This window comes from Euleptes europaea, chromosome 10, assembly GCF_029931775.1.
Source record: "Euleptes europaea isolate rEulEur1 chromosome 10, rEulEur1.hap1, whole genome shotgun sequence".
NCBI lineage: Eukaryota > Metazoa > Chordata > Lepidosauria > Squamata > Sphaerodactylidae > Euleptes > Euleptes europaea.
The window spans coordinates 6,222,598-6,243,150 of NC_079321.1; the positions used below are offsets into that span (position 1 = coordinate 6,222,598).

Here is a 20,553-nt window from a genome sequence, read left to right on the forward strand (position 1 = left end):
GGCGGCAGGGAAGGGAGGGAGGAAGGTGGAGGAGGACGGCGGCGGCTTCTCCTCGCCTCCAGCCGGAGTGAGAGCCGGGGAGGGAGAGGCTCGCCGTGCGCTTTTACGCACGCGCCTTTTACGCACAGCTTGCCGGCTGAGGCGGCGGCGGCGGCGGGGCCCCGCGCGCGCGCTCCCCCGGCCGGGGGGTGGGAGAGGGCTTTGATTGGAGGAGACCCTCCCCTCCCAGGAGGAGGGGGCGGGCGAGGGGCTGAGCCCAGAGAGCCTTCGGCTTGCATCAGCCGTACGGCTGATGCAAGCCGAAGGCTCTCTGGGCTCAGCCCCTCGCCCGCCCGCCCCCTCCTCCTGGGAGGGAGGGTCCAATCACAGCCCTCTTTCTCCCCCCGGCCGGGTGCTGCCCGGCTCGGCCGAGGCCTCCCCCCGTGCGCGCCGGCGGGTGGAACCGGCCGTGGGGGGGTTTAAAGCCGGCCGGACGCTTCCAGACGGGCGGAGAGGGGGAACCGGGTCTGGCGCGCCTGGGCACCGCCGCGTGCCTCGGGGTCTCGGCAAAGGGCTGCGATAGGAACAGCGGAGGGGGAGGGAAGGGGCTGAGGCAGGGGCAACTCCCGCCCTTTTGGGGGGGTGCCCTTCAGTGTCCCCCCCCGTTCTTATCGTCGCCCTTTGCAGAGACCCCCAGGCAGGCGGCGGTGCCCAGGCGCGCCTTTCGCCGGCGCCGCTTCGTTGCGCCAGGCCGGTTCCACAGGGAATAGTGAGGGGGGGGGGACGGAAGAGCCCCCCTCCCCAAAAGGGCGGGAGTTGCCTTCCCCCCTTCCCTCCGCCTTGATTGAAAGGGACCCCGCCGGCTGGGCTTTGACCCCGGATGGGAACGCGGGCGGAGGGTCCGGCGCCGTCCAGGGCAGCCTGGTTGGAGGCCTTCGAGCCGCCGCCCCTCGTCCGGCCATCCGTGGTCGGGTGGCGGGGAAAGGGGCGCCCAAAGCGCCTTCGGGAACGGGGTTGCCTCCTCCTCGTTGGAAAACCTGCCCTGCGAGGACGGTGCCGCCTGCCTGCACATGGAGAGGGGGAACTGGCCGCAAAGTCCGATGGATGGACAGGACAGGGGGAGGGCATCTCTAGTGACGCCCCGCCCTCATTTCCTGCCCCTTTGATGTGTAGAGGATGTATGGTCAGGGAGACTTCCCTTCCCTTCTCCCTCTTCCCTTTCGCCCATCCTCCAAGCAAGATCTAGCAGCCGGCGTCCAGGCCTTCCCGCCCCAAGATGGAGTGGAAGGCAGGTCCCCTTTTGTGTGTGTGTAAAGTGCCGTCAAGTCAGACCCCTTTTGGGGTTTTCATGGCAAGAGACTAACAGAGGTCGTTTGCCAGTGCCTCCCTCTGCACAGCAACCCTGGTATTCTGAGATCTGACAAGATCGGGCTAGCCTGGGCCATCCAGGTCGGGGTAGAGGTGGTTTGCCATTGCCAATTTTTTCCAAACAACACTGGACTTCCTTGGTGGTCTCCCATCCAAATACTAACCCGGGCTGACCCTGCTTAGCTTCTGAGATCTGATGAGATCAGGCTAGCCTGGGCCATCCAGGTCCGGGAGATCCCCTTTTATACCTAGAGAATTAGCAAGCTAGATCAGGATAGAGAACCCTTTGTCCTTTCCTATCCAAGGTTATTTCCACAATAAATGTACTTTAGTTTGATTAGAGCAAACGACTGCTCCTTTTTTATTTCCTTTCACACACACACGCATGTGTAGCTTCTGCTGCTGCTAAGCTTAAGGCACTCTGCTAAACACAGGAATATCCCCACGACAGATATTCCAACATTCCTCACGTGCACGGAGTGCTATTAAATAGTACACATGAAGCAACCTTCTACTGAATCTGTGACAAATGCAAAGTTAATCTTTGAGAGAAGCCCGGAGAAAGGGAGTGGGCTGAACCAAGGGACTCCTCAAGGGCCATTTCTGCAGGATCGGTTCTGATGCTTTAGTCCAGTTGCAGCATTAAGAATAGCGCTACTTGTACTTGAGAGCCAGTGTGGTACAGTGGTTAAGCGCGGTGGTTTGGAGAAGTGGACTCTGATCTGGAGAATCGGGTTCGGTTCCCCTCTCCTCCACGTGACTGGTGGGTTCTAATCTGGAGAACCGGGTTCGGTTCCCCACTCCTCCACATAAAGCCTGCTGGGTGACCTTGGGCCAGTCACAGTTCTCTCCAAACTCTCTCAGCCCCACCTATCCTACAAGGTGTCTGTTGTAGGGAGGGGAAGGGGAGATTGTAAGCCACTTTGAGGCTTGCATAAATAAATTGGTAGAAAAGGGCAAGAGTCCAGTAGCACCTTAAAGACTAACAAAAATATTTTCTGGTAGGGTATGAGCTTTCGTGAGCCACAGCTCACTTCTTCAGATACAGCGAGAATGTGAATCCATCTGTCTTTGAGGAGAGTGAATTCAGACAAGCATTAGTATGTAAATGTTAACAGTATGCAAATGTGAATAGCAGGCATGATGGGATTAGGTGTGGTATGCAGAAGAGTCTGTGATGTCCAGGGGAGAGATGGGTGTGGAGAAATCAGCATTGGTAATGAGCCATGGGACAGACTAACACGGCTACCCACTGTGAATAAATAAATTAGAGCAGTACAAACACATGAAGACTATTAAGCCAGCAGTTGAAGGGTAAAACAAAAAAAGAACACAGCATCAAATAGAAGGAGTTGGTTTTTACACCCTGCTTTTCTCAACCTTAAGGAGTCTCAAAGTGGCTTGCAATCGCCTCTCCCCCCCACCACAACAGGCACCCTGTGAGGTAGGTGGGGCTGAGAGAGTTCTGAGAGAACTGTGACTAGCCCAAGGTCACCCAGCAGGCTGCATGTGGAGGAGCGGGGAATCAAACCCAGTTCTGCAGATTAGAGTCCGCCGTTCTTAACCACAACACCACGCTGGCATCAAAAACCCAACAAACTATAGCAATCAGGAAGAAAAACCCAGTAAGGTAATAAAATGCTCACCACCAGCTCTGCAATCACCTCTGGTTCCCAAGGGTTGGGTGTGTGTGTGCATGATTCCCTTTCCAGGGGCAGGAGTTCTGCAGTTTTTGTATTGCCACCAAGAAGACAACCAAACCTCTGATGGCAGCCTTCCTGCCACCAGCACTGATAAAACTCAGAGTCCAGGTAGGCTCATATTGAAGAAGGTGGTCCTTCAGGTAACCTCGTTTCAAAACTTTTAGGACTCTAAAGGTCAAGACCAGAAATGGATCAGTGAAACTAAGCCACCTCTGTTGTGGACATGGAATGTTTACAAACATTCTTTCCTAGGAATTGACGGTCAGCAACAGAACGTTGGCAAACAGACCAACTTTTACAAGGGGAGTGCAAGTGATTTGCTGCAATTAATCGCTGAATAGGTGCCTGTTGAGCCAGATGGACAGTGCGATCCTGAGCAGTTACCCCTATCTAAGCCCATTGGCATCAATGGGCTTAGAAGGATGTAACTGTACTCAACATTGAAGTGGGCATCTCTGAGAACGTTTCAAAGGCAGCCTTATATGCAGCACAATAGTCTATATCGTGGAATTATGTTACCGTGGCCAGAGGATTGTGTGTGTTAAGTGCCGTCAAGTTGCCTCCGACTCATGGCGACCCTATGAATCAACATCCTCCAAAATGTCTTATCCGTAACAGCCTTGCTCAGATCTTGCAAATTGAGGGCCGTGGCTTCCTTTATAGAGCCAATCCATCTCTTGTTGGGTCTTCCTCTTTTCCTGCTGCCCTCAACTTTTCCTAGCATGATTGTCTTTTCCAGTGACTCTTGTCTTCTCATAATGCGTCCAAAGTAGGACAGCCTCAGTTTAGTCATTTTAGCTTCTAGGGTCAGTTCAGGCTTGATTTGATCTAGAACCCACTTGTTTTTTTTTCCCTTTGGCATGTAAGAATCACTAACCCTCATTAGTATTTTGGACTCAGACCATGACTAACATTCTGCCACATGGCTATGAGTTACATCCCCCAGTCCATCGTATTTGATTTCAGTAATAATGCCACCTGTTTCCCTGTCCTTAATTTAATTTATTTATTTTTCAAATTTATAACACGCCCTCCCCGGCCAAGGCCAGGCTATTTTTCAAATGGCCTGAATCTGTTTAATTTCCCACACCTTGCGGAAATATATTTTGAAAAATGCAGCCTTGGTCTAAAATAGTTTCAGATAGTGAACAGATGCCAGTTTCCTTATGCAAACATTGTGTGTATAAACTTCTGGGAAAGTGCAGGTTGATCTAAAGTAAAAAAGAAAAGTCCAGTGGCGCCTTAAAGACGAATATTATTGTTATTTACAAAATTGGTATCCCACCTTTCTGCCCTCACAAGGGCCGCCAAGGTGGCTAATAATTTAAAACGTACATGATAAAATCACGTTTTAAAACCATTTAAATCAACTCCCCAACACACATCATTAAAACAATTAAAAAACAATTTAAAAACTAGGTGGTGGCTGGAGATCTCCCCTATTACAACTGATCTCCAGCCGATAGAGATCACCTGGAGAAAAGGGCTGCTTTGGCAATTGGACTCTACGGCATCAAAGTCCCTCCCCTCTCCAAACCCTGCTCTCCTCAGGCTCCGCCCCCTAAAACTCTAGGTGTTTCCCAACCCAGAGCTAGCAACCCTAGCCACTGGTCTGATCCGGGAAGGCTAATGTTCTTATTGCTACCACCACTACCTTTTAGAACAAAATCCCCTCATATTATGACATTGCCTAATAGGAAGTAGAAAGAGATTAACACAGGTTAAGTAGAATCTGGGCAAAAGCATTTTAGTAGTTGCCATGCACATAACATTGACATCAGAAACAAAACCCTGTGATAGAAGACAAGTGATGATTTCTTGGGCAGGGGGCTAAACATATTTGCACTGCCCAGCTACTGGAATATTGGTAACCTAAAATACACAATTACTTAGAAATGTCATTTTATTTCTTGGTGTTTTGATTTTAAGCACAAACTTTGCAGATTCCAAGTGACGTCGTTCTAATAGTTTAATGATTAACTGATTGTCATGCTTTTATTTAATCTGGAAACACTGCAGAAATGGTAAAAAAAAGTACAGATATCATCAACAGCCAGAAAGGTCAAGCAGAACAAAACAAAAAAATCATTCTGCACGGATAATTTTTTGTTACATTTATTATTCACTGCTGTGACATGGACATGGGCCATTTGTTCTGTTTTGATTTAATCTGAATGTGGAGTGGATCTTGAATATTTTATTGCCTGGACAACCTGAGGTAGGTAGGTAGGTAGGTAGGTAGATAGATGGATAGATGAATAGATAGATGGATGGATAATGTTATGAAGGTACCTTGCAAACCTGATATAGTCATTACTTTCTTTTTTCCCCCTTTTTCTTTATGTAAAAATAAAAATTACAGAAAACAATTAGTCAATTGTTCTTAGAGAATAACAGTAATAACCGGCATGATAAAGGATTTTATTAAGTCCAGTTTGGATAATTGTTTATTCACTCTATTTGGACTACTCAGTACTGAATGCAGAGCAACCCATCTCTGTGTGTGTCTCTCTGATGCATGTGTAGCCTGCTCTTCCTCTAAGGAATTCAGGGCAGTGTATGTGGTTCTCTCTTCCCTATTTATAAATCAGTTTCAGGCAGCCAGCTCAAGGTTGACTCCGCCTTCCATCCTTACAAGGTCAGTAAAATGAGTACCCAGCTTGCCGAGAGTAAAGTGTAGATGACTGGGGAAGGCGATGGCAAACATAATCTGCCTGGTAAACATAATCTGGTAAACATAATCTGCCTGGTAAAGTCATGATGGGACGTCACCCCATGGGTGTGCTTGCACAGGGGACTACCTTTACCAGCGTAGTGTAGTGGTTAACAGCGTTGGTTTGGAGCGGTGGACTCTGATCTGGAGAACCAGGTTTGATTCCCCACTCCTCCACAGGAGCGGCGGCAGCTACTCTGGTGAACTGGATTTGTTTCCCCACTCCTTCACATGAAGCCAGCTGGGTGACCTTGGGTTAGTCACACTTTCTCAGCGCCACCTACCTCACAGGGTGTCTGTTGTGGGGAGGGAAAGGGAAGGTGATTGTAAGCCGGTTTGATTCTCCCTTAAGTGGTAGAGAAAGTCGGCATATAAAAACCAACTCTTCTTCTCCTCCTCCTCCTCCTACGGCTTCTTATCTGCATCAGCTGGTGTGGAGAAGCCCATTGACTTCTATGGGGACCACCTGGATGGGCTGTTCCTGTGAATCGACGTACAAATCACTCCCAGGTTGAGATATTTCCTTCTGGTTCTTCTGTCTTTACATGGCCTTTCTATTTGCTCCTCTTGGATGTGAAAATGTCAGCGCCTGTTACGAGCAATAAATGTCACACAGAGGAGGAATGGCTTGTTTTAAAAACAAAACAAAACAGTATGAAGGTAAAAGAAGGCAAAGCAAACATACAACTGCGTCTCCCTGGCCATGTGGCAGAAATATGGGGAAATGTCAACAGTCTATTAGTTCCCAAATGCTGTAGCATCAAGGGACATCAGTGTCAGGGTAACCTGTGTGACATTTCGGAAAAAAATAGTAAAAATATTATATGAAATCAAGGGTCATAGTGCCTTATCTATGCTCCCTAGCACAATGTTTAGGTCACTCTCTAAGTTACCAGCATGCAACCTTTTAGCACCAGGAACATCATGAAGTCCCCAGTGGATTGAGTAGGTCAGATTTTTCAGAAGCCTTTGTTCCTACAAGTTGCTGAGATCTTCTGGGGGTGGGGGAACAGTCCAAGAGTGACTCAGTGGAAACGACAATATGCTCAGTGTATTTGGAAACCTAATGTGAGTAGCATTCACGCACCCTGGAGTACTTGAGATGCAATGAAGAGAGGATGTTACACCTGGCAATGAGTTTTGTGCACCTGTATTGCACTGGGTTCCCCCCTTTTAGCCACACGTCTTTTGCTCCCTCTAGTGGTCGCTTCGATATTTCATCGCTGTGTATCCAGTTTATTTACAAGACAGAGTTACAGCGGTGAAATATCGAAGCGACCACTAGAGGGAGCAAAAGATGTGTGGAAAGGGAAAAAACCCTGATGCAATACAGGCATGCTAGTGATAAAATGACACATGCAGAAAAGCTCGTGGTTAGCCCATCCTGATTCTACATGAAGCTCCTAATTTCTCAACCCTTGATAGACTCACCAGGACTTCTCACAATCAGACATGTACTAGGAGTTCCATTCTTCCCACATACATGTGGAGAGAGGGACTTAAGACCCCCACACACACACACAGTGCCTCAGGGGAACCACTCCACTGGAGTGTGTAGCCATCAGTACATGTACAACAAGAGCCAGTGTGGTGTAGTGGTTAAGATCGGTGGCTTGGAACGGTGGACTCTGATCTGGAGAACCAGGTTTGATTCTTCGCTCCTCCACATGAGTGGCAGGGGCTAATCTGGTGAACTGGATTTGTTTCCCCACTCCTACACATGAAGCATGCTGGGTGACCTTGGGCTAGTCACAGTTCTCTCGGGACTCTCTCAGCCCCACCTACCTCACAAGGTATCTGTTGCAGGGAGAGGAAAGGAAGCCTATTGTAAGCTGGTTTGATTCTCCTTAAAAAAAGGGAGAGAAAGCCAGCACAGAAAAACTAACCTTGGACTAGTCCCTTCCCATCCCCTCCCCACCTACCTCACAGGGTGTCTGTTGTGGGAAGGGAGGGGATTGTAAGCCAGTTTGAGTCTTCCTTAAGTGGTAGAGAAAGTTGGCATATAAAAACCAACTCTTCTCCTTTTCCTTCTTCTATTGTGAAGAGTCTGTGATTGGTCTATGACTGCTGGTCTATTACTGTTTTAATAAAGATTGATTGACTGAATGACCTATCTTGTTGATTCTATTGACTCATACTGTGTAATCCGTCTTAAGTCCCAGTGAGAAAGGCAAACTATAAATAACATAAATAAAATAAAAATAGCATCTTTGCTTCCTGGATTTAGCTTAGTCTGCTGCTGAGGCAATTTCCCCCCCTATCCTGATGCGGCCAAAAGCAACATTGATATGCGCTCTGGCGATCCTTATTTTCCCAGGAACCATTCTCTGCATCTCTTCCTTAGCAAATCTCTGTCCCTATTTTGCCTTTTGGATAGGTTTGGGAGATTCCTTTTCAAACTCTTGTTAGTCTGTGTTACTGGAGCTGCCTTTCTTCCATTCTGCGAGATCTCTATAAGATAACCTCTGAGTGGAGGTGGTGATGGTAAGATAGGGTTGCCAATCTCCAAGTACTAGCTGGAGATCTCCTGCTATTACAACTGATCTCCAGCCAATAGAGATCAGTTCCCCTGGAGAAAATGGCCGCTTTGGCAATTGGTCTCTATGGCATTGAGGTCCCTCCCCTCCCCAAACCCCACCCTCCTCAGGCTCCGCCCCCAAGACCTCCCACCAGTGGCGAAGAGGGACCTGGCAACCATATGGTAAGATAACCTTTTCAATTCTAACGGTACATACCTTTTCGATTCAAGGGCTTTGCTTGTAAGACAGATGTTTGGAGAAAACCTCTCAAGGCAAAGTCCACTGCTTCCAAAGATTATTGGGCTCTTAGGTTTCCTGCAGTTGTTTGCTAGTTAATAAAATATTTGTTCTCAGCTGTTTTCCATTTTAAAGAAGACAACACGCTCACAATTGCTAAGGAACTCTAGTAATGTACACTCTGCTATTTCACGTGCTGTGGCTAAGGAAGTTCATTTTGGACTGCTGATAGGATGTTTATGGTTTTTTCCCGTACTTTGTCTTTGACCTAAAGAACAAATCCTTTGAAATGTTTCAGGGAATCATATGGAAGAAAAGAGTAATTTGAAATAATGGGAATGGGTCATAACAACATAAGAAAAGCCCTGCTGGATCAGACCCAGGCCCATCAAGTCCACCAGTCTGTTCACACAGTGGCCAACCAGGTGCCTCTAGGATGCCCCCAAACAAGACAGACGACTGCAGCAGCATTATCCTGCCTGTGTCCCACAGCACCTCATATAATAGTCATGCTCCTCTGATCCTGGAGAGAATACGTCTGCATCATGACTAGTATCTAGGGTTGCCAACCTCCAGATACTAGCTGAAGATCTCCTGCTATTACAACTGATCTCCAGCCGATAGAGATCAGTTCCCCTGGAGAAAATGGCCGCTTTGGCAATTGGACTCTATGGCATTGAAGTCCCTCCCCTCCCCAAACCCCGCCCTCCTCAGGCTTCGCCCCAAAACCTCCCGCTGGTGGCAAAGGGGGAGCTGGAAACCCTACTTAGTATCCATTTTGACTAGTAGCCATGGATAGCCCTCTCCTCCAAGAACATGTCCACTCCCCTCTTAAAGCCTTCCAAGTTGGCAGCCGTCACCACATCCTGGGGCAGGGAGTTCCACAATTTAACTCTGTTGTGTGAAGAAAGACTTCCTTTTATCTGTTTTGAGTCTCTCACCCTCCAGCTTCGGCAGATGACCCAGCGTTCTAGTGGTATGAGAGGGAGAAAAGCTTCTCCCTGTCCAATCTCTCCATACCATGCATAATTTTATAGACCTCAATCTCCCCTTAACCGCCTCTGTCTCCCCTTAACCGCCTTCTTTCCAAGCTAAACAAGAAAGCCCAAGGTCTCAAGTTAAAAAGGAAAACAACCCTGCAAAGCTTTTCCTTTGTCCCCTCCCTCAGTTCCTAGCCCCTTTTGGTTTGAGGTGCTTACGTTCAGGCTACAAGAGATGCAGAGCATGGTTGTGCGCATTACAGACGGTGTTGCATAAGGGGGGGGACACAGAGCAGTCACTCAACAATGCCGAAAGCTTTCACAGGGCTGCAAGAAAAATAACCCTGCAAAAGCTTTTCATGAGTATGAATGGAGGACGCAGGGAGTAAAGCCAAGCGATGCCAAGCGGACACCCCCGGAAGGCTTCGGCCTCTTGTTGAGGCCCCTTGGCAGGAGTCATTTTGGCCACGCAGCAATTCCAGCTTCACCGATTGAATTCTAAATGGGAAACCTTGGAGAGATGGACTCAGTGGGTTTTACTGGGGATGCGTGGATAAAGCTAGGCCTAGGAAATGCTAAGTACGCAGTGAGGCCACAACCGATTCATTGTGAAATGTGAGGGCGTGTAGTGGTTTTAATAAATACGTGCATACTGAGAAGGAGGATCCTGGTTTTTAGGGAAATGTCTACTATGATGTTAGTAGAGTTGCCAACCTCCAGATACTAGCTGGAGATCTCCTGCTGCTACAACTGATCTCCAGCCGACAGAGATCAGTTTCCCTGGAGAAAATGGCCACTTTGGCAATTGGACTCTATGGCACTGAAGTCCCTCCCCTCCCCAAAACCCGCCCTCCTCAGGCTCTGATCCAAAAACCTCCTGCCGGTGGTGAAGAGGGCAACCGTATCTATGGCAAGGATAGATGGATGGATGGATGGATGGATGGATGGATGGATGGATAGATAGATAGATAGACAGATAGATAGATAGAGGAAAGGGCCACCAAGTCACAGCTGACATGGCGACCCCATAGGGTTTTCCAGGCAAGAGACGTTCGGAGGTGGTTTGCCATCACCTGCCTCTTCGTGGGCTGTGAGAGTTCTGAGAGAACTGTGACTAGTCCAAGGTCACCCAGTAGGTTCATGTGAGGGAGTGAGGAACCAAATCAAGTTCGCCAGATTAGAGTCCGCCGCTCTTAACCACTATGCCACGCTGGCTCATGGATGGACGGACGGACGGATGGATAGATGAGAAATAATTAAGGTTGCCAGCTCCAGTCTGGGAAATTCCTAGAGATTTGGGGGTGGCACCTGGGGAGTTTCAGAAGGGAGATCAGTAGGAGATGCCTTAGAGATGTGATGCCATAGAGTCTGCCTTATGAAGCTGCCATTTCCTCCAGGGAAACCGATTCCTGTTCTCTGGAAATCGGTTGTCATTCCAGGAGAACTCCAGGGGCCCTCTTGAGGTTGGCAACCCTACCGACAATAAATTTAGTGAAAATCCCGAAAATGAATCCTGTTGGATAATGTGATATAGATATACCCTCTAGATTGGCTGGAAAACTGCAAAGAACAAACAAAATCATTTTGATAGTAAAAAATGTCAGGGAAGATGAAGAAAGCCTTACTAGCTTGGGAAAACAGCCAAGGGGACCGGACTGTCAGCTGACCCACCTCTTGGAAAAGGACAAAGAACATTAAACAACCACATTGACCTAAAGTGAACCCACACACCCACCCAAAAAAACACCCAGTTCTAAACACTTTTCTCTGGAACCCTTTTCTCTGGAATTAGGGAGAAGGGCCAGCGCTATCGAAAGAGGAAAATAAAAGGAAAAGGTTTAATGCAACTGAAAATAAAGAGGCCAACCCACCAATAGCAAGAGGAAAGAAGTCTGTTGCTCTTGGGTGTGAAGAAATGATAAGACAACACAGACCTCATGAATCCCTCCGTCTTCTCCAAATTCTGATCTATTACAGCCTGGAATTCCTTCAAAAGATGGACAGGACGGGTTGTAGTCAAGGGACTTATTGGTACATAGGGTTGCCAACCTCCAGGTACTAGCTGGAGATCTCCTGCTATTACAACTGATCCCATCCAAAAGAGATCAGTTCACCTGGAGAAAATGGCCACTTTGGCAACTGGACTCTATGGCATTGAAGTCCCTCCCTGCCATAAACCCCGCCCTCCTCAGGCTCCGCCCCAAAAACCTACTGCCAGTGACAAAGAGGGACCTGGCAACCCTAGTGGTAGAAGGTGCTGTCAAATCACAGCCAATTCATAGCAACCCCATAGGGGTTTCCAGACAAGAGGTGGTTGACCATTCCATGCCTCTGTGTAGCTACCCTGGACTTCCTTGGTGGTCTCCCATCCAAGCACTAACCAGGGCCAACCCAGCTTAGTTTCTGAGATCTGATGAGAACAGACTAGCCTGGGCCAATCCAGGTCAGGGCAGAGGTGGTTTGCCATTGCCTGACTCTGCATAGCAACCCTGGACTTCCTTGGTGGTCTCCCATCCAAGCACTAACCAGGGCCAACCCAGCTTAGTTTCTGAGATCTGATGAGAACAGACTAGCCTGGGCCAATCCAGGTCAGGGCAGAGGTGGTTTGCCATTGCCTGACTCTGCATAGCAACCCTGGACTTCCTTGGTGGTCTCCCATCCAAGCACTAACCAGGGCCAACCCAGCTTAGTTTCTGAGATCTGATGAGAACAGACTAGCCTGGGCCAATCCAGGTCAGGGCAGAGGTGGTTTGCCATTGCCTGACTCTGCATAGCAACCCTGGACTTCCTTGGTGGTCTCCCATCCAACTACTAACCAGGGCTGGTCCTGCTTAGCTTCCATGATCTGACAAGATCAAGCTAGCCAGGGCCATCCAGGAACAAGTCAATCTAAGCATTTAATGCCAATCAATGCATATGTTTCTGGAGCTGGTGCAGGGGCTGCTTTTGACATGCCAAAGTTCGGTTGTTTTAGAAGGTATTGTGCTGGTCTTTCGACTGATGCCATTCCTTCCTGAATTGGCATAACTTCTATAAAATGGCTGTCTCTACCCAATCAAATATTATTTTTAAAAATAGAATATGGAGCTGGCAAGAGAACTGGATCACCGGCTGAATTACTGTACAATAAGGTCAGGAGAAACCAAGATGTTAAACAAGAACGTATTCCAAGGGGGTGAAAGCTATATGGGGCAGCTACAGGTAGTTAATAGACGGCTGCAGATTTTCATTTTAAACCGCCATTCTACCATGAAATCTGAACAGTTGATCATTAAGTGCTCTAATAGCAACTGCAGAACTCTGCAAGGACTTTGTCCAAAGTGGGCTAAATAAACAAGGAGAAACCCGTTGACCTGATATGGTTTCCACTTGCATATTGCGCTTGTAAACCTAACTTCATTGCCATTGGTATGTGGAGTCTTGGTTTCGCTTTGCCTATTCGTTGAAGGGTTAACGTGTTTTTGCTATGACATTGAGAAAGCAGGGTGATTTCCACTCATAAGGCTTGTCTGGCCCAAGGTCACCCAACAAGCTCCGTGTGTAAGAGTGGGGAATCAAACCAGATTAAAGTCCGCCACTCACATGGAGGAGTGGGGGATCGAACCCGGTTCTCCAGATTAGAGTCAGCCGCTCACGTGGAGGAGTGGGGAATCGAACCCAGTTCTCCAGATTAGAGTCCACTGCTCTTAACCACTACACCATGCTGTCTCAGGCCCTGATCTTAAGATTTTGCTTCTGACCAACATGGCTACCTGCCACCTCTTGCAACAAGTTTATGTTCAACTTAAAATCCTTTCCCTTGAGTGCAGCTCTGGAAAGTGTCTTCTGCTGACGTTTGAGGAATTACTTGCAAAACTGCTGAACAAGGAAAAGCCAGTTCCAAAGGGCAAGGCATCTTTAACATACCCTGGATTTTTTTGCTGACATAACCCTTTCTCCAAACTAAGCATGTTCAGAGATGGTAAGGTGGATTCACAACTATACAATGTGGTTGACTCTTAGGGGTTGTTCCCTTTACCAGACTGGAGGCATGCGATTTTCTATGACTAGCCCAAGGTCACCCAGCTGGCTTCATGTGGAGGAGTGGGGAATCAAACCCAGCTCTCCAGATCAGAGTCCACCGCTCCAAACCACAGCTCTTAACCACTACACCACGCTGGCCCTCCATCACCTTTTCTGGCACCCACCAGAACTGGCAACTCTAGGTAGGACTCTAGGAGTCCCCAGGTGATCATCCTAAAGTAGCACAAACTTATCTGTCGGCCTCAAGTTCGAATTCATCCTTCTTCGCTCAGATCAAAATACTTTCCTTTCATCTGGCTGTGAAAAATGGGTCGGGGTTTGTTTTTATGTTTCCTTTTTGATCCCACACTTCTTTCGATAGAGGGGAGACCAACTCTTTCACCTTCTTCTCTCCGTACAGGTCCTGAATGAAGACCCTGGCTTCTTCCAACTCGGCCTAAGAGATGATCAAGATCGGTCAGGGGTTCACCCTTTGGGGGGGGGGAATGGCTTCTTCCCGCATGCTTCATTTTCATTCATGTCACGTCGCTGCAGACTTCTGGCGAGGCAGCGTTCATTGTCTCTTGTGTGTCGTGGAAAGTTCTTCAGAGAGCGCCTCATACAAATGGCCTCGTTCTTAGAGCCCCTCAGGCAGTTTTGGACAGTGTTTTAAAAAATATATCCCCTAACCCAGGTTATTGGCGGTTCTATTTGTGTTTCTCTCAAAATTACAAGTATCAAAGATTATACATTTTTTTTCTCCGAAAGACATCAGACATATTCAGGGATTTATATGTGCTGAATATCCAAAACTTCCTTGGCTCCATCACCAACCAAAAGGGAGACTGCAGCCAAGAAATCAGAAGGAGAGATGGGGAAGGGCAGCCATGAAGGAGCTAGAAAAGGTTCTGAAGTGTAAGGATATGTCACTGGCAACCAAGATCAAGTAGTTCATGCCATCATATTCCCTGTTACTATGTATGGGTGTGAACGCTGGACATTGAAGAAAGCCGAGAGGAAGAAAATAGATTCCTTTGAGATGTGGTGTTGGAGGGGAGAGTTATGGATACCCTGGACCGCCAAAAAAACAAATCAGTGGGTTATAGATCAAATCAAGCCTGAACTGACCCTAGAAGCACAAATGACTAAATTGAAGCTATCGTACTTTGATCACATTATGAGAAGACAGGAGTCACTGGAAAAGACAGTCATGCTAGGAAAAGTTGAAGGCAGCAGGAAAAGAGGAAGACCCAACAAGAGATGGATGGACTCAATAAAGGAAGCCACGGCCCTCAATTTGCAAGATCTGAGCAAGGCTGTCAAAGATAGGACATTTTGGAGGACATTGATTCATAGGGTCGCCATGAGTCGGAAGCGACTTGATGGCACTTAACACATACACATCCAAAACTTTAATTATTAATCTAGTGCGAAACTATTACCAAAGACTTTTGCAGATCACAACCCCCTAGAAGTCATCTGGCAACAAGACAAAAGAAAAAGATGGATATTCAACGACGATCTTCTATTATGACATAGCTGAAAAAATATAAAAGAGATACAGAAGATTTTTTTAGATTAAACTGCATCCGATATCTCCAGTGCAACGGTTTGGGAAGCCAGCAAGGCATACATGAGAGACAACCTAATAGCTATAACTGCAAAAAATAAAGTAAAATACAGTCCTGAGTCAAAGGCCTTTTATGCAGGGATGTTTTCACGCGGTCACCCGTGCTTCGGGGCTTCCTTTTGATTACGCCAGCATTTCCAGACCATCAGAGGTTGCCTCACTCTCCCCCAGGGTTTTGCCCGGGTTTTCCGGATACTGTTTTAGCAAAATTTGGGAAAATGTGGGCAAAACGCACGGGGAGAGCGACACAGCTTTGATTGTCTCCTAACCTTAGACAATACAAAGCAGCATGTAAATAGTAATAAAATAAAATCAGATATATAAAGTACATAAAACTACTAGGGTTGCCAGCTGAGAAATTCCTGGAGATTTTGGGGTGGAGCCTCTGGAAGGTGGGGTTTGGGGAGGGACCTCAGCAGGGTATAATGCCATAGAGTCCATCCTCCAAAGCGGCCACTTTCTACAGGTGAACTGATCTTGGTCTGCTTGGAGATCAATTGTAATAGTGGGAGATCTCCAGGTAGGGTTGCCAGTAGGGTTGCCAGGTCCCTCTTCTCCTCTGGCGGGAGGCTTTTGTGTGTGCCGCCTTGCAAGGGGCCTTATACCGCTTCGTTTGAGTGGTAAAGCGGCCCTTTACCACTCAAACGAAGAGGTGTAAGGCCCCTCGCGAGGCGGAGCTTACGGTTCTAAACTGGAAGTGAGGCGCGCGGTATGCACGCATGTGTGCACGTTTGCCCGCCGACCCTCAGGTGGTCAGCGGGCAGAGGGGTCAATTGCCGGGGGGTTTGCCCCCACCCCCGGGCACCTGGCAACCCTAGTTGCCAGCTCCAGGTTGGGTAATACCTGGAGATTTTTGGAGTGGAGCCTGAAGAGGGCGGGGTTTGGGGAGGGGAGGGGCTTCAATGCCATAGAGTCCAATGGCCAGAGCGGCCATTTTCTCCAGGGGAACGGATCTCTATCGGCTGGAGATCAGTTGTAATAGCAGGAGATCTCCAGCTAGTACCTGGAGGTTGAAGGAGAAAACAGACACCTCTGTACCCGTATCAAGAGGATGAGAAAATCAGTACAGGAGCATAGCTATTAACAATGCCAAATATATTGTAGCTATATTTTTCACAGTATGTGGTAATAAATCCACCAATAACACATATATACTACAACAAAAAGATGTGTGTTTTTATATTCTTGTGAAGTATCCAAACAGGTAAGTCTCAATAAATTCCTCTATCAGGTAAGTGTTGAAGCAAAGTTCATTGAAAAAATTCTTTTAGATGTTTTTTCTCAATATAACAGCTGCAAGATGAGCATTCAAGGAGAAAACGATCGTTTCGGAGCATGAAGCCCAATTCTTCTTCAGTTCTTCAAAAATACAATGCACGCAGTTACATATCACCATCCATGATATCTGGTTTCAAACAAATAACCTTTTCCGGAGTAAAGTGCATTATTCTTCCCCTGAAGGAGTAAGATACTGAATCCCTTCCACACTAGGTAAGGATTCAGGTGGCAGCTAGTACCTGGAGGTTGGCAACCATACTGGCCCACCTACCAAGAAGAGAGGTTTGGGGCACAAGCCAATGTCCCACAACATTTGCTCTCATTGGACCCTCTGCTACTGTCCTCCTCGGCCTCTGCTCAAGCAGCTGCATGAGAATAAACCAGTTGTTCTTGCTCTTCTCAGCTCCAGGGCTTTAGGCAAGGAAAAGAGGCAATGTCTGGGTGTGATTCTGACCTGCACTTTGTTTTATACCAGCAGAAGTCAGTTTGCATTGTGTGTGTGTGTGTGTAAAAAGTCAGTTTGCAGTGTGTGTGTGTGTGTGTGTAAAGTGCAGTCAAGTCACAGCTAACACTGGGAACATTTTTTTAAAACTTGTGCCTCTTTGGTCACCTCTTATTGACAAACGCACAGCGTCACCCAGTGGCCAAGATAGGTAGGGACTCGTACCGGTGCAAGATAATTTTGTTTGACTTAATTTTATTAATTGCATTTGATTTAAAACATTTATTATCCACCTTTCTACCTTAGAGGAACTCAAGGCAGCTTGCCATATAAATAATAATACAGTTCAATAAAACACATAAAGTACATAAATAGGGTTGCCAGATCCGGGTTGGGAAATACCTGGAGATTTTGGGGGTGGAGCCTGAGGAGGGCAGAGTTTGAGGAGGGGAGGGACTTGAGTGGGGTATAATGCCATAGAGACCAATTGCCAAACTGGCCATTTTCTCCAGGGGAACTGATTTCTGTCGCCTGGAGATCAGTTGTAATAGCGGGACGTCTTCAGCCACCGCCTGGAGGTTGGCAACTCTACATATAAAGCCACTAGGATTGCCAGCCGAGAAATTCTTGGAGCTTTTGGGGTGGAGCCTGGGGAAGTTGGGGTTTGGGAAGGGACCCCAGCAGGGTATAATGCCATAGAGTCAACCCCCCAAAGCGGAAAAACTGGTCTCTGTTTGGAGATTAGTTGCAATTACAGAAGATCTCCAGGTCCCCCATGGAGGCTGGCACCCCTAAGTGAAAATCAATAATTTAAAATGGCAGGTAGGCAGAAGAACTAATTAAATGCCATCACGAATAAAACTATCTTCAGCTGCCTCCTACCGATCGAGACTGAGGGGTTCAAATTTGCTCTTGTTCTCTTGTAAAACGAGAACGTAGGGTCGCCTTATAAAACAGACCGGCAGCAGATCAAGATGCGTTTAGAAAGTCAGGTATGTCATTGGTTGCTAACCCTGATAACCCGACAAAAACTGTAGATGGACCTAAAAAAACAGTCTTATACTGCCCCTTTTATGAAGGCATAAGAGAAAGGAGGCTGGGACACATTATCATCAACTTCACAGGCACAGATGCAGAACTTATTGGCTGTTTCTGCTTGGTAATTAGCAGCGTGTTCCAGGCTGAAGTGCCCCGCATATTTTTTTTTATTTCTTCAGGCTGAACCTTCATTCCAGCTGTCACTGTGAAGCTGGTGCATACCTGCTTCGTATTTCTTAAGAGCCCTTTTAACGCGACCTTTTGTATTTGTTCCGCCCCAGCATTGAAGCATTTACTGAAGGAACCATGAAAAATCACAGCCGCGGCATAGCTATGCAAACGGCCATTGCTAATGGCTATGCAAACGAAGGAACGAAGGAGCAGGCGAGTGTGTGTGGGGGTGGAATTTATTTGACTTTCTCCTCTTCCATCGGGACCGTGAATAGTCATTTTAAAGGGCGGATTTAAAAAAGCAACTTTGAGCAAGCATCAAAATCGACCCTGCATAAATGGCCGTTGAGTTTAACTTTGAATCCAAATGGTAAAAGGCTGTGAGAAGCAAGTTGCAGAGTCTGGGTCTCTCCTCCCAGGCTTTGCTGAAGATGGGTATAGATCAAGCAAAGAAAATTATATTATATATAATTATAATTATAATGATATTGAACGGCAGTCTGACTTGCTGAGGGAACCCATATTTATGTCCGCCCCTATGACCAGATACATTCTGGCCCCAGCTGCCTACCTTTCCATTTTGGAAATCCACACCCATAGAAGGGCATTCACTCTAGCCAGGTGTTCAGCCCTATCCTTCTGCGGTCTTACAGGGAAGGTATAATAAGATCCCAAGCTCAGAGAGATTTTGTCCATGCAATTCTGGGGAAGTTGAAACACTGGATCACAGGTTTTTTAGATGCCCATTCTACAAAGTTGCCCGTTCTAAGCTGACTCGATCCACGTCTGAGAAAATTTCAGGATATTCTGATACATTTCAGGTTAGGAAGCTCCTTTCGGAGGAAAATCCCCATCAAATTTGCAAGGTAGCCAAATTATGTGCAGTAATATATAAACTTCGTCAAAGTCTTTTACGATAAAATCCAAAGAAATTACAGAAAACAAAGAAGAGAAAGAATTTTTTTTAAAAAAGTGTCAAAATGTTTATTTTTTACCTAACTGTAAATTATTTTAATTATATATACTCTTTCAATTTAATATGACATAACTTTTAAATAATATCAATGTACCCATGGTAACGTTGTTATGTTCTTAATCTTTATTGGCGCAATGCCGCAATAAATGTACTACTAGTACAATAGCCGTTGAGTTTTTGCTGGCAGATGTTTTCCCCTATGTCAGTCATCAGGTGGCTATTTTTGCCTTATCATCTTTTAAAACCAGGGGTGGGGAACATTGTACTTATGGACAAATTGTAGCTTTAGGCTTGTTCTGAACGTAACCACTATTGGCATTTTGGATTTTATAGTTGCACGGTTTATTTGTATTTGATGCTTATGTTTCTGCTCTTGACTTCATTCTGGTTATGACCATGTGGTTACAACAATAAACTTATCTGTCTAAAAATCCAGTCTTCTGTTATGGCATCTTATTTTATTTTTAGAGTGTCTAACAACAGAGGCAGCATTCCCGACTGCAAAGAGCCGCGTTCCTCCAACAACATAAGTTTGAGCGTTGAAAAAACATACAATCCCTGAAACAGAAGCAGTTTCTTGTGGGAAGATCTTTGGATCTAATGCAATCTTTGTTGATCTGTGCACTGGAAAAACGGGGGGGGGGTACCTTAAGAGGTGTGGTTAAGAGCCAAACTACATGAGGAATAGCAAGCACAGGGAAATAACCCTCCCCCCGCATGGTTTTTGCATGGGAAAATGGCTTGGGGCAGGAGATAGGACTCCTTCCTCTGCCCGCAGCACCGTTCAGAGTCCGTTTGGGCTTTCATTTGTATTTTTTATTTTTTTGGAAGACATTTTCTGCAGCTACTGTGTGCCTACAGGGAACTCTTTGAAAACAGTAACGTGTAGTTTGTCCCTAAGAAGGAATCAGCATCATCTTCTGTTGCAATTCTTAGTAATCTCTGTAGCCAGGGTAGACAATACTGACCTTGATGGACCAATGGTCTGATTCACTATAAAGCAACTTTATATGTGTTCCATCTGGATTTTGCTTTTACAAACATTTGCCACTTGGAGGCGCTGTGGAATTTCTGTGCTGAGCAGGTTATTCATTAAACAAGGGCTAGCCAAAAACTGGACCAGGCTAGCCTGATCTCATCAGATCTCGGAAGCTAAGCAGGATTGGCCCTGGTTAGTATTTGGTTGGAAGACCACCAAGGAAGACCAGGGTCACAACGCAGAGGCAGCCAGTGGCAAACCACCTCTGAACGTCTCTTGCTTTGAAAACCCTATGGGGTCGCCATAAGTCAGCTGCGACTTGATGGCAAAAAAAGAAGAATTGAAAATCCCTGCTGGGATACATTCTTTCACAGTCAGGTCTACAGTCATCTTCATGTAGAATCATAGAATCATAGAGTTGGAAGGGGCCATAGAGGCCATCTAGTCCAACCCCCTGCTCAATGCAGGATCAGCCTAGAGCAGTGGTTCCCAACCTTTTTTTGACCAGGGACCACTAGGACTTTTTGTTCGGTGCAGG

At 46.8% G+C, this 20,553-nt stretch overlaps 1 protein-coding gene across 1 annotated transcript in view; it reads right to left on the bottom strand.

The window, feature by feature from the left end:
* The window catches only part of AFTPH (aftiphilin), a 270,899-nt gene that overhangs the window by 64,350 nt on the left and 185,996 nt on the right, over nucleotides 1-20,553 (bottom strand). The gene's annotated exons all lie outside the window — the stretch shown is intronic.